The 13,943-nt window shown below is 47.4% G+C and overlaps 1 protein-coding gene across 1 annotated transcript in view; it reads left to right on the forward strand.

The window, feature by feature from the left end:
* Positions 1-11,548: 11,548 nt before the first annotated feature.
* Positions 11,549-13,943, forward strand: part of SORD (sorbitol dehydrogenase) — a 94,573-nt gene continuing 92,178 nt past the window's right edge. Inside the window, exon 1 of the mRNA XM_083183742.1 lies at positions 11,549-11,653. The gene's annotated coding sequence lies outside the window, so the exon portion shown is untranslated. The remainder of the gene's footprint in view (positions 11,654-13,943) is intronic.

Consider the following 13,943-nt stretch of genomic DNA (forward strand, 5'->3'; position numbering starts at 1 on the left):
GATATACGGCAGTATTTAGGCAGTGAGCCCCAGACCACAAAGGTAGAGATATACGGCAGTATTTAATTATTTATTAGGCAGGCAGTATTTAATTATTTATTAGCCGGTGAGCCCCAGACCAGACGGTACATACGGCAGTATAGCCAGTGAGCCCCAGACCACAAAGGTAGAGATATACGGCAGTATTTAATTATTTATTAGCCAGTGAGCCCCAGACCAGACGGTACATACGGCAGTATAGCCAGTCAGCCCCAGACCACAAAGGTAGAGATATATGGCAGTATTTAATTATTTATTAGGCAGGCAGTATTTAATTATTTTTTAGCCGGTGAGCCCCAGACCAGACGGTACATACGGCAGTATAGCCAGTGAGCCCCAGACCACAAAGGTAGAGATATATGGCAGTATTTAATTATTTATTAGCCAGTGAGCCCCAGACCAGACGGTACATACGGCAGTATAGCCAGTGAGCCCCAGACCACAAAGGTAGAGATATACGGCAGTATTTAATTATTTATTAGGCAGGCAGTATTTAATTATTTATTAGCCGGTGAGCCCCAGACCAGACGGTACATACGGCAGTATAGCCAGTGAGCCCCAGACCACAAAGGTAGAGATATACGGCAGTATTTAATTATTTATTAGCCAGTGAGCCCCAGACCAGACGGTACATACGGCAGTATAGCCAGTCAGCCCCAGACCACAAAGGTAGAGATATATGGCAGTATTTAATTATTTATTAGGCAGGCAGTATTTAATTATTTTTTAGCCGGTGAGCCCCAGACCAGACGGTACATACGGCAGTATAGCCAGTGAGCCCCAGACCACAAAGGTAGAGATATATGGCAGTATTTAATTATTTATTAGCCAGTGAGCCCCAGACCAGACGGTACATACGGCAGTATAGCCAGTGAGCCCCAGACCACAAAGGTAGAGATATACGGCAGTATTTAATTATTTATTAGGCAGGCAGTATTTAATTATTTATTAGCCGGTGAGCCACAGACCAGACGGTACATACGGCAGTATAGCCAGTGAGCCCCAGACCACAAAGGTAGAGATATACGGTAGTATTTAATTATTTATTAGCCAGTGAGCCCCAGACCACAAAGGTAGAGATATACGGCAGTATTTAATTATTTATTAGGCAGGCAGTATTTAATTATTTATTAGCCGGTGAGCCCCAGACCAGACGGTACATACGGCAGTATAGCCAGTGAGCCCCAGACCACAAAGGTAGAGATATACGGCAGTATTTAATTATTTATTAGCCAGTGAGCCCCAGACCAGACGGTACATACGGCAGTATAGCCAGTCAGCCCCAGACCACAAAGGTAGAGATATATGGCAGTATTTAATTATTTATTAGGCAGGCAGTATTTAATTATTTTTTAGCCGGTGAGCCCCAGACCAGACGGTACATACGGCAGTATAGCCAGTGAGCCCCAGACCACAAAGGTAGAGATATATGGCAGTATTTAATTATTTATTAGCCAGTGAGCCCCAGACCAGACGGTACATACGGCAGTATAGCCAGTGAGCCCCAGACCACAAAGGTAGAGATATACGGCAGTATTTAATTATTTATTAGGCAGGCAGTATTTAATTATTTATTAGCCGGTGAGCCACAGACCAGACGGTACATACGGCAGTATAGCCAGTGAGCCCCAGACCACAAAGGTAGAGATATACGGTAGTATTTAATTATTTATTAGCCAGTGAGCCCCAGACCAGACGGTACATACGGCAGTATAGCCAGTGAGCCCCAGACCACAAAGGTAGAGATATACGGCAGTATTTAATTATTTATTAGCCAGTGAGCCCCAGACCAGACGGTACATACGGCAGTATAGGCAGTGAGCCCCAGACCACAAAGGTAGAGATATACGGCAGTATTTAATTATTTATTAGGCAGGCAGTATTTAATTATTTATTAACCAGTGAGCCCCAGACCAGACGGTACATACGGCAGTATAGCCAGTGACCCCCAGACCACAAAGGTAGAGATATACGGCAGTATTTAATTATTTATTAGGCAGGCAGTATTTAATTATTTATTAGCCAGTGAGCCCCAGACCAGACGGTACATACAGCAGTATAGCCAGTGAGCCCCAGACCACAAAGGTAGAGATATACGGCAGTATTTAATTATTTATTAGCCAGTGAGCCCCAGACCAGACGGTACATACGGCAGTATAGGCAGTGAGCCCCAGACCACAAAGGTAGAGATATACGGCAGTATTTAATTATTTATTAGGCAGGCAGTATTTAATTATTTATTAACCAGTGAGCCCCAGACCAGACGGTACATACGGCAGTATAGCCAGTGACCCCCAGACCACAAAGGTAGAGATATACGGCAGTATTTAATTATTTATTAGGCAGGCAGTATTTAATTATTTATTAGCCAGTGAGCCCCAGACCAGACGGTACATACGGCAGTATAGCCAGTGAGCCCCAGACCACAAAGGTAGAGATATACAGCAGTATTTAATTATTTATTAGCCAGTGAGCCCCAGACCAGACGGTACATACGGCAGTATAGGCAGTGAGCCCCAGACCACAAAGGTAGAGATATACGGCAGTATTTAATTATTTATTAGGCAGGCAGTATTTAATTATTTATTAGCCAGTGAGCCCCAGACCACAGACCGCCAGACTGGCAGATTCAGTGCAGGCAGCAGTGCAGCACCAGTGGACTATATATATATTTATATTTAATATAATTAATTAATAATTATATATATAATAAATGGCACAGCACAGCACCAGAGGTATGCCCCAGCACAGAGGAGACAGTACTACAGGCAGGTACACAGTTAGACTGTTCTCCTAAGCAGAGGAGAACATAGTACACAGCAGCACTGAGGGAGACAGCCCTAGCAAATAAAATAATTAATTACAGCACAGTTCACCAGAGGTAGACCGCACAGAGGAGACAGTAGTACTACAAGTACACAGTTAGACTGTTGTCCTAAGCTGAGAACAGAGTACACAGCAGCACTGAGGGAGACAGCCCCAGCAAATAAAATAATCAATTACAGGCAGCACAGCACACCAGAGGTAGACCGCACAGAGGAGACATTAGTACTACAAGTACACAGTTAGACTACTACACAGCAGCACTGAGAGACAGCACCAGCGATTGCAAAAGCTCAAGGACAAGCTCAAGTTTAAGCCCCAGCAGCAGCACCAACACACCCTCTCCCAACCCACTACTTAACTGGAGTGAAGATGGCGGGGGCGCGGCAGCTGCTTATAAAGCCTCGCGAAATCCGACGCCGGGAGATGACGTTCTAATCACGCGGACGGACCGAGTCAGGCGGGAATCTCCGAGCGCTGCTCGGAATCGGGCTCGGAATGATGACGTCCGTAGGGGCTCGGATCTCTGATATCCGAGCCCGCACATCTCTAATTGAAACACATAGAGGAAGCAGGCAGCGAGGGAGTTATTTATCAGCAGCACATCCGCTGGAGCCATAGGACGGATCTTTGTAAAGTCCCCAATATTAGGAGTTGATATCATAGTAGAGACAGCCGGGGGCGGCTCTTTCCGGCAGGATAGAACCAGAGAGGGCACAGATGCAGGTGACACATCAGTCACAGGTGCAGGGTTTGTAGAAGTAATGTGTACATCTCCAAGTTTAGCAAGAATCCTCTGTGTAGAGGCACTAATGGCCTCAAGGATTAGGTACAAAGGACCAGACATCCCTGATGTATTTTAACCAAGATACAGTTCAGAAAGATAGTAAAGGCTAGATTGTGGTGGCTAGCACACCACAACCACAACAATGGAGTATACGGATAAATGGCTGTCTGAAGCAGCCCAATGTACACAAAACTATTGGCAGGAGTGTTCAATGCTGCAATGATCTGCAGGGAGGCACAATAATCATGGTCGTCCAATATGTAGTCTGGAGCAGTCTGGTCTAGTGTAGTCTAGAACAGGAGTGTAGTACCTGAACTCGTGGGTATGGTGCACTCTTCATGTACAAATTGACCTCGGCCCAGCTGCTTGATGAGTGCAGCTATACAGTTGCAGGAGATAGGGGATACAGACTGTTGAGCCACACTCACCCCACTCAAGATGGATTCCAGTAATTGCCCCCGCTGCTGCAGCCTCCAGGCCCCAAGCAGAGTTGTAGATGGAGGAAGGAAGGATCCAAGATGGTGCCCGAAGCTCAGGGGCGGCCACACTGACGGGACAGGGCACCGGTGCTATTGCCCTCCGGAATTAAGGATCTGCCGCTGTAGAGATCCCAGGAGGTCCGGCCCCGCAGATTGAACACCAGCTTCCTCCGCAGCAGTCGCCAGGCAGTGCCGCAGCCGGAGCCGCCGAAGGGAGGATTTCAAGATGGCGCCCGGGAGTTCAGCGCACGGAGGGCCCGGCCAGCCACATCAGCCCACAGAAGCCGCACAAAGAAGCAGACGGCGGTGCAGGGCGTGCAGGAGATGCTCCGAAGGTTGAGTGGAGAGGGGTGAAGGATCACCGGACCCAGGGACAGGAGATTCAGGCAGGATATCAGCGGAGCTCCCTGGGCACACGTCCTCCTACTTGAGTTGCCAAGCCACGCCCTCGACTGACACACACATTTACTTGCATTTCTAATAGTAAAAAAAGTACCAAAATCCTTCATAGTAACATCCACATGGATTATTTTAGTGGTATTTCTTCTGCTGTAGTCGAGGTTGGGGTCTAGCCTTCCATCCATTGGACTTTCACCTACAGTGCCACACTGACCATAAGCATTAGGTTGACAGTGTCTAGGTCAACAGTCAAAAAGGATTACATGGGCTTTTTACTTTTTTGATCCCAACTGTCAACAAAGATGTCATGGGCACTGCATAGGTGCACCACGTCCCCTCGTATGGCTCGCTGTGCTTGCCATGCTTCAGGCATGGTGCCTTACTGCATTTGGCAAACTAGTCGTTTCTCCCTCTATGCGATGGGAGGGCATGAAATACTGCCTGCCGGCACATGTCGGCTAAAAAAAAAAAACATGTTGACCATTTGACTATCAACCTAGATACTGCCGACCTAATGTTTTTGTCGAACATTTAACCATGAGAACCTTAAGAATGTCAACCCATTTCAGGTGTTGACCTAAGCCAGTGGTAGCCAACCCTAGCCCTCGAGAGCTATCAACAGTTCACATTTTCCAGACAACCTAGCTGCTGCACAGCTGCACTCATTAATCACTGACACATTTTAAAAGATACACAGATGGAGCTAATTACTTCACTTGTGATTCTGTGAGGAGACCTGCATAACATGCACTGTTGGTAGCTCTCGAGGACTAGGGTTGGCTACCCCAGATCTAAGCCATGTCGACCTTTATTGTTCAACCCAAAGCATATTGTTCTTTTGTGTGTCAACCAAACGACCGTATAACTATCAAAGTACTTTATATAGAGGCTTGCACTTGGGTATCACCTAAATTAGAGAGATATCACAGTCCCACACCGACAGCTGTGCACCCTGCAGCACTGATAAGGGAGCATCTACACCTCTAGCTGCAACCCTGCAAACCCGCACTGACCTGGCTGCCCCATAAGCCACAGTACGTACGTACGCACGCACACGCACACACACACACACACACTCTCTCAGCCAATCAGCGGCCGCCCGGTCTTTTGAATAAGATTTCTTTATATTCTCCCGCCACGCCCCCGGTCTCCATCTGCGCCGCCTGCCGCTCCCCCAGGTAGCCGTCAATGCAGGTGGGGGGGACGCTGCGAGGCGGCTGGGGGACACAGAGGCGGCAATTACTTATAGCTGAGCCGGGCAGGGGGAGCCGGGAGCTGTCACTGTCAGTACGGAAGAAAAAAAAAAAGCCCATACAATGAATCGGCAGCCTGTGATTGGTCGAGCGCTCTCTCAGCCAGTCAGCAATTGGCTGAGAGAGCGCTCAGCAGCCAATCACAGGCTGCCCATTCATTGTATGGGCTTTTTTTTTCTTCTTCAGTACAGACAGCTCCCGGCTCCCCCTGCCCGGCTCAGCTGTAAGTAATTGCCGCAGCTGTGTCCCCCGCAGCGTCCATCCCCCCAGCCGCCTCGCAGCGTCCCCCCCACCTGCACAGGTAAAGACTGGGGATGGTGCGGCGGGCGGCGGGGTGTAACGTAACTATAGCACTGCAGCCCCCGGCGCCCGCACATGCATAGCGCCCCCCCGCGGTCGCGGGGGCTGCGGTGCTATAGTTACGCCCCTGCATCTGCAAGTCAGCTCCCCACTGATCTAGGGTTATCTTAGTGAATGGTGCAGAGCCATCCTTAAAATAGGGCCTGCTGCCTTCCCCATGGAGCCGTGGGCACCCTTTGGTGCAATTGTGAGTAACTTCCCTGCAAATGGTGCTGCTGTTGCACTGACTCTACTTGGGGGTGGAGGTTAATAGCAGCTCTCACACTGTTTTTATGTGCAAGAGGCATTGGATGTAATTCCTGATAGGCTGGCTTTCAATTTAGATGTATTGATAAGTGCTGCTATCATGTAGCCTTACAGCAGACAATAAAAAGGCCCATTATGGGTGCTGTTATCATGCAGTATAGGACCTTCTTCATGAGGCCCGGAAGCTTATCATATCTTTTGCAATGTATATTTAACTAAGATCTCTGAATTATCTTCTATTAGCAGCACCTGAGGGCATTACTTATGTGATTGAGCAGCTCTCACACTGTTTTTTGGGGTGGAGGTTTACCCAGAACCTCTACACCTGACTCATGTGCCTCCCAATGGGCCTATTGCTGCGCTCAATTCTTATACTGTCTAAACCAGGCATGTCCAACGTTGGCCCTCCAGATGTTGTGAAACTACGCATCCCAGCATGCTTTGCAATAGTTTTAGCATTCTCTAATAGCAAAACCGTGGCAAAGCATGCTGGGATGTGTAGTTTCACAACATCTGGAGGGCCAACGTTGGACATGCCTGGTCTAAACCATTGGCTTTAATCAATGCCTTTTATGGCACTATGTTCTGCTATGCTCTTATATTTTCTCTCGGTTACTCCCACTGTACACTATACCCAGGGTCTGATTAAGGCTTGTGGGTGCCCTTGGACAACAAAATTGTGGAGGCCTCCACCAGTAAAATGACCTCTTGCCCTGTTTATGGTGTGGCAATTGGAACAGGATTGCAGCGCAGAGCTGCACCAGTCCCTTCATCAGTGTCATGAACCTGATGTTTCATGTGGTGCTAATGAACAGCTGTATGCAGCCCGAGCAGTGGCAGCTATGTTCCAATTGCTGGGTAAGAAAACACAGAAGGTGGTACCTAGGTGGCCCAGTTCAGGGAGGGAGTGCAGACTCTGTCCAAATAGCTAGATCAGATGACCCGATATAGTGGGTTTATACATTTAATAACTTTCCATCAGTCAGCTTCTTGAATGACTAATCTCCCTCAGTGTAACCTTTGCAGTGAGCCCAAGATGGCTGCTTCCCCTGGGGCACAGGTGGATGGGATGAAGAATACACAGATTGATGGTTATGGAAGGACAAACTCAGAGCATTAGGATGCTGAAACATCCATTTAGTGTCATCTCTTCTATGATTAACACATTCCAACCAGGATAATCCTACAGAGTGCACTCAACATGGCTGCCTCATCTGGTACCTTTTGTGGGTTGAATATATAATCTGTGAAGTTATTACCGAAAAGACTGTGCCAACCCTGCAATATGCTTTTTGTGCTTTCTGTGGGGTAAATGTACTATACTGTAGCTTCTAAAAATGGGTGATGTTGCCCATAGCAACCAATTCAAATTCTATAATATCAGTACTTGTGTATTATCACGGCGCTCATTGCATCGCAGGCTATAAGGCATGCGATATCGCGCAATGTTCCCCAATGTCATACAATGTTAAAATTGTATGGCATTGTATATGACATACAATGCCATACAATGCGATGCAATGCGATTATAAATTGTATAAGCACCCTAATAGGTGCTTATAAGCACCCTAATGGGTGCTTACAATGTTAAATGCACCCCCGCGCCACCCCCACTATTAACGTGAACCCGAAGCATGGCGAGCGCAGCGGTACGCGTCCTTTGACCGTGTCATACCCCCACTATCCACGTCGGTGTGGAGTTGATCTCATATAGTGTGGCGAGCGCAGCGAGCCACCGAGCCCGAAGCGTGGCGAGCGCAGCGAGCCACCGCGAGGGGACGCGCATTACTTCACAGGTATATGCGTCCGCTCACCACGCTTCGGGCTCGGTGGCTCGCCACACTGTATAAAATCAATTCCACGCTGACGTGAATAGTGGGGGTATGAAAAGGTCGGAGGACGCGTACCACCGCCCCTCGCAGGCTCGCTGCACTCGCCACGCTTCGGGTTCACGTTCATACTGGGGGGTGGCGTGGGGGTGCATTTAACATTGTAACCACCCATTAGGGTGCTTAAAAGCAACCATTTGGGTGCATATACAATTTAACATCGTATAGGGGACTTACATCGCATTGCATCGGGTGTATGGCATGCGATGCGATGCAATCAAAAATCATGCGACTAAATATCGGGGGCTCCGTGATAGTACACAAGTACTTTCTATATTGCATCCTAGAACTGATAGACAGAATCTGATTGGTTGCTTTGGGCTATATCACATCTGTTCAAGCTTTAGTAAATATACCCTCGGTTTCTGTTGTTTTTAATTACTTCTGTGCAGTTTTCCATATTACTGTATGTAATAGCAAGTGCTTGTACAATGGACCATCTTCTTTATTTCTGAGAATTGGAGTACTACAGGAGAAAAGCACTATATAAATAAATTTATTATCTAAAATCAAATTAACAAACATTAGTTTTTTTTAAATAAATTTCAGTGGAATATGAAAGTTCCCCAAACCATGAATGTTCTCAAAGCAAACTCAGTACTGTTATCATGGGCTTGATACTGGTTCACTCGCAAAAGCAATTTCGGTTCTTCTTCATCTTTGCGGCCACAGCTTACGCTACGGAACTGACGTAGCGTAACACACACCACCCTGGGTCCACGCCACCTTCCTGTGTCCTCACGACAATCTATTACCTTTAGTAAAGTTGTGGCGAGTGGAGCGAGACACCAAGCTCGAAGCGTGGCGTGCGAAGCGAGCCCGCGAGGGAACAATGGCGCTATTCTGAAAGCAGGAAACGTAACTGGTGTAAGCAGTGGCCTCAAAGACGAGAAAGTACCGCAAATTCTCTCTCTAATGGACAAAACCATGGGGGTTATTTTGGTTCACTCTTTCTGACAAAATCCTTCTTAATGGACAAAACCATGTGGACTGCAGGGGGGCAGGTGTAAAATATGCAGAAATAACTAGATTTGGGTGAGTTATTTTGTTTCTGTGCAGGGAAAATAGTGACTGCTTTATTTTTACACTGCAATATAGATCTCACATTGAAGTAAAACCCCACCCAAATCTAATTATATCTGCACAAGTAACATCTGCCCCACCTGCAATGCACATGGTTTTGTCCACCTAAGAAGGATTTTTTTCAGAAAGAGTGAACCAAAATAACCCCCCATATGCACTTCAGGTGGGATAGATGCACCACAGGGTTGCCTACCTGACTTGGGTTGGGATCGTTTGGTCTACAGCCAGTGGCGTAGCTACGTTTTGGGAGCCCCCCCGCCGTTAGGGGGGGGGGGGGGGCACCCCTACCCCCGCCGCCGCCCATGCAAACCCCCCCTCAATCCCCCACAGCCTTACCTATCGCGCTGGTCCCGGCGGCTCCGTTCTTCTGCTGAGGACCACCAGAAAATGGCCGCCCCCATACAGCAGACAGTTTCAGAGAACTGTGTGCTATATGGGGGCGGCCATTTTGTGGTGGTCCTCAGCAGAAGAACGGAGCCGCCGGGACCAGCGCGATAGGTAAGTCTGCGGGGGATTTGGGGGGTTTAACTATAGCACCGCAGCCCCCGGCCCCCCCACATGCACAGCGCCCCCCCCGCGGTGGCGGGGGCTGCGGTGCTATAGTTACGCCGCTGTCTACAGCAAGTTGGTCGACAAGCATTAGGTCGACATGGGTCTAGGTCAGGCATGTCCAAACTGTGGCCCTCCAGCTGTTGTGAAACTACACATCCCAGCCTGACTTGCCATAGTTTTAGCTTCCCCTAATAGCAAAACTGTGGCAAGGCATGATGGGACTTGTAGATTCACAAGAGCTGGAGGGCCATAGTTTGGACATGACTGGTCTAGGTTGACAGGTCAATAGGTCGACACAAGCATTAAGTTGACAGTGTCTAGGTCGACAGTCAAAAGGTCGACATGGGGTTTTTCACAGTTTTTTTACCCAAATGTCAACACCGTCGACATGGACACAGTTTCCTGTGCACCGCATCCCCTCGCATCGCTCGCCATGCTTGGCACATGTCAGCTCAAAACAGTGAAAAACCCCATGCCGTTCATTTTGACTGTCAACCTAGACACTGTCAACCTAAATCCATGTCGACCTAGACCCATGTCGACCTATCGGTGTCGACCCAATGCTTGTCGACCAACTTGCTGTAGACCCAATGACCGTATCCCCTTGACTCTCTCCTCTCCTTCAGGGAGAAAATGCTCTGTTCCTGGACTTCCCTGGTAATGTATGAGTGTCATCACCTGTGGTGAAATTCCTTTCTTATCAATTAACTATCTCCCCACAGGTTAAATACCTCCCAACATTGAATTGTAGGTATGAGGGACAACTTGCACGCCGTTTTCGCCACTGTGGGGGCATGCTCAGCAGCTCCGTGAGCCATGGACACTGGGAGGAATGCGAGAACGTCCCCCAAAAAATGGGACATTCACGCGGTAAGCAGGACAGTTGGGAGGTATGAGGTGATGGTCATCATACATTACTAGGGAAGTCCAGGAACAGAGCATTTTCTCCCTGAGGAGAGGGTCAGGTAGGCAACCCTGATGTAACATATTGTGCAGAGAAAGTTAGATTTGGGTCAATTATTTTGTTTTTGTGCAGAGTAGATACTGGCTGCTTTATTTTTACACTGCAATATAATATATATATATATATATATATATATATATATATATATATATATATATATATATATATATATATATATATATACAGTGGTCGAAGTGGGGCGGTATACGGGGGTATGGCATACCCCCACTTTAATCTGAAGATAAAAAAAAAAAGTTTTTTTTCCCCCTCAGGATGCTCTCTGATCACTCAGCAGCACATATTGTGCTTTTGTAATACCCCTGTACAACGGGGCAGTCTGGCAGGGGACGTTGATGGACAGGGGGGTGTCCGAAGGTGCGCACTATATTCACTCTTTACTTTTCCATACCCCCACTTCAAAATTTCCATACCCCCACTTCAAAATTTCCACTTCGACCACTGTATATATATATATATATATATATATATATATATATATATATATATATATATATATATATATATATATATATATTCAGTTGGAAGTGCAAACCCCACCCAAATCGGTTTGCAGCTTAGAATGATATTGCTGGAGTCTGTCACTAGGAGTTTTGTTAGTGTACTTACTGATGATATAACTGCTGCTGAATTAAGCTTGTTGAAAAAAAAAAAAAAAAAACCTCGACAACAGTGAGTGAAGCGAAAGTTCAAGATATAGCCTAATGATGCCCAGTGCTGCTTACTGCAGGAAATAAGGGAGCAGCAGCTTTTTAAATACTGTAAGTGAATGTGATTTTGCTATTGCTGTGCAGATCTAATAATTGGCAGAACATATGCAACTTGCATATGATACTAAATGCAAATACTGTATGCATAGCAGCTGTGTCAGTATGCATCAAGTATTATACATGTTCTGAAAGCTGTATACATGCTTTTCTTTTCTTTGATATTATTGTGCTGAAGTAAAAGTAAACGCTACAGTACTTCCCTTTGGCAGTGCTACAACTACTGTACTTAAATATTAATTTAAGACAGGGTTGCCGACTTTGAAATGCTCCTCTCCGGGAAAAGCCCGGAGAGGAGACTTTCATTACCCGTTCGGGGGGCGGGGCTTGACTGTGACGTCATTAAGCCCCGCCCCCATTTCGGAACATACCCGAAATTGCTGATCTCCTCGGAGGGGGCGGGGCTAAAATGACACAAGTGTATCGTTTTAGCTCCGCCCCCTCCTCTGAGACCCGTGGATTGCGGCATTTAAATGCCACGATCGGGGGGCTCAGTGGGGGTCCCCCTGATTCCGGGAGGGTTACCCACCCTTCCGGGGGGCCGGGAGGGGGACCCGATTTTCGGGAGACTCCCGGTAATTCCGGGAGGGTCGGCAACCCTGATTTAAGAAACTTTTTTTTGTCCATTTAAATAATAAACCTACTTTTATATGCTTAGCTTAGTTATTTCAGAAACACCTCAGCTACTCTATGTCCCACAACTCGCTGTGAGCTTCCACACCTGTGCATTAATGCAGTGGTGTGGAAGCTGTGGTGCTGGTCACAACCCCTATTATTGCGCATAATAGGCCCTTGATAATTTTCAGCTCCAGGCCCATTTAGACCTTAATCTGGCACTGTGGACAGGTACATTGTATGTGTAAATCAGTGGTTCCTAACCCTGGTCCTCAAGTACCCCCAACAGTGCACGTTTTCCAGGTCAACCGGCAGGTGCACTTATTATTCAAACACATTTTAAGAGATCCACAGGTGGAGCTTATTATTTCTCTTGTGGTTCTGTGTGGAGACCTAGAAAACGTGCACTGTTGGGGGTACTTTAGGACCAGGGTTGGAAACCACTGCATTAATGGGAGACTAGGTAAATTGCATTAAATGTAGAGATGGCCATCACCGATTGATGGTTTATGGCCGATGTCAAATAGTTTTGCCATCGATGGGGGAGAACCAGATGGTTCCGCCCCATCAATGTCAAACTTAAATGACTAAGGATCAGGACATGGAGCATACAGTAGCTCTGCCGCCGACACCCGTGAAGCCCTGCCCCATACTTTGCTTGGCCCTACAGGCCAATCAATCAAAGAAAATGGATGACCATCGATATGTAAAAACATTGATGGTCATCCATTGCATAGTACAACACTATCGATGGCCAGTTGCACTTTTTCCATCAATGGGAAAAGGCCACGATGCCCATCCCTAATTAAAACTGTTGTTGTATTTTCCATGTAATTTGCATATGTTGTACTCCTTTCTATTACATTCTATTGTGCTGGTAGCCTACATTAATGCATCCAATGTGAGCCATACTTGAGCTGCTCGGGACCTTCACAGGCAGCAGGATTGCATGTGATATAGTGTATACTGTACAATATATCACATGCAATTCCAGCCAAGCCTACTTGGCTTGGATGTAATCCAAAAGATAGCTTCTGCAACCAGTACGACAAGCAGGCTCTGATGCTAAGTAGAGAGGACGGCGCATCACATTGAACCTGCTGTCAATCACATTTTTCCATGCAACTGATCACTGTAATCACATTAAAAGACCCCAAATCGCACTTACAGATGGTGCAGGCCTCTTTGCTGGCGAATTGCCAGAACGTCACCGCTGGCGATCCGCCAGCAGTCCGGCTCACTATCTGACTGAGACACTCGTGCGTCTCACGCGCACGCGCGTCTCAATCTCCATCTGCCTGGCGACGGGAACCCTGTCCGTCTCCGCTTCAGGGAGATGGACAGGGTTAGGGGGGGGGGGGTGCGGGCAGGAGGCGGGGACCCCGGGTGACCGCCGACAAGCCGGCGGTCACCCGGGGGAATCGCTGTCGGAAGGGGACGCGCGCGCCTCTCGTGCACGCGCGTCCCCTTCTCGCTGTACAGATGGCGGCTGGCGTCGCCATCCCCTGCAAGGATGAGTCCTGCCCCATCTGTATATAGCCAAGTGTATGGCCGGCTTTAGGGGAAAATTTTATAAGATGGGAGTTCTATTGAAGAAGAGATGTTGCCCATAGCAACAAATCAGATATGTCTTTTTATTTATTTAGCACCTTCTAGAAGATAATAGATC

This window comes from Crinia signifera, chromosome 4, assembly GCF_055691185.1.
Source record: "Crinia signifera chromosome 4, ASM5569118v1, whole genome shotgun sequence".
Taxonomy (NCBI): Eukaryota; Metazoa; Chordata; class Amphibia; order Anura; family Myobatrachidae; genus Crinia; species Crinia signifera.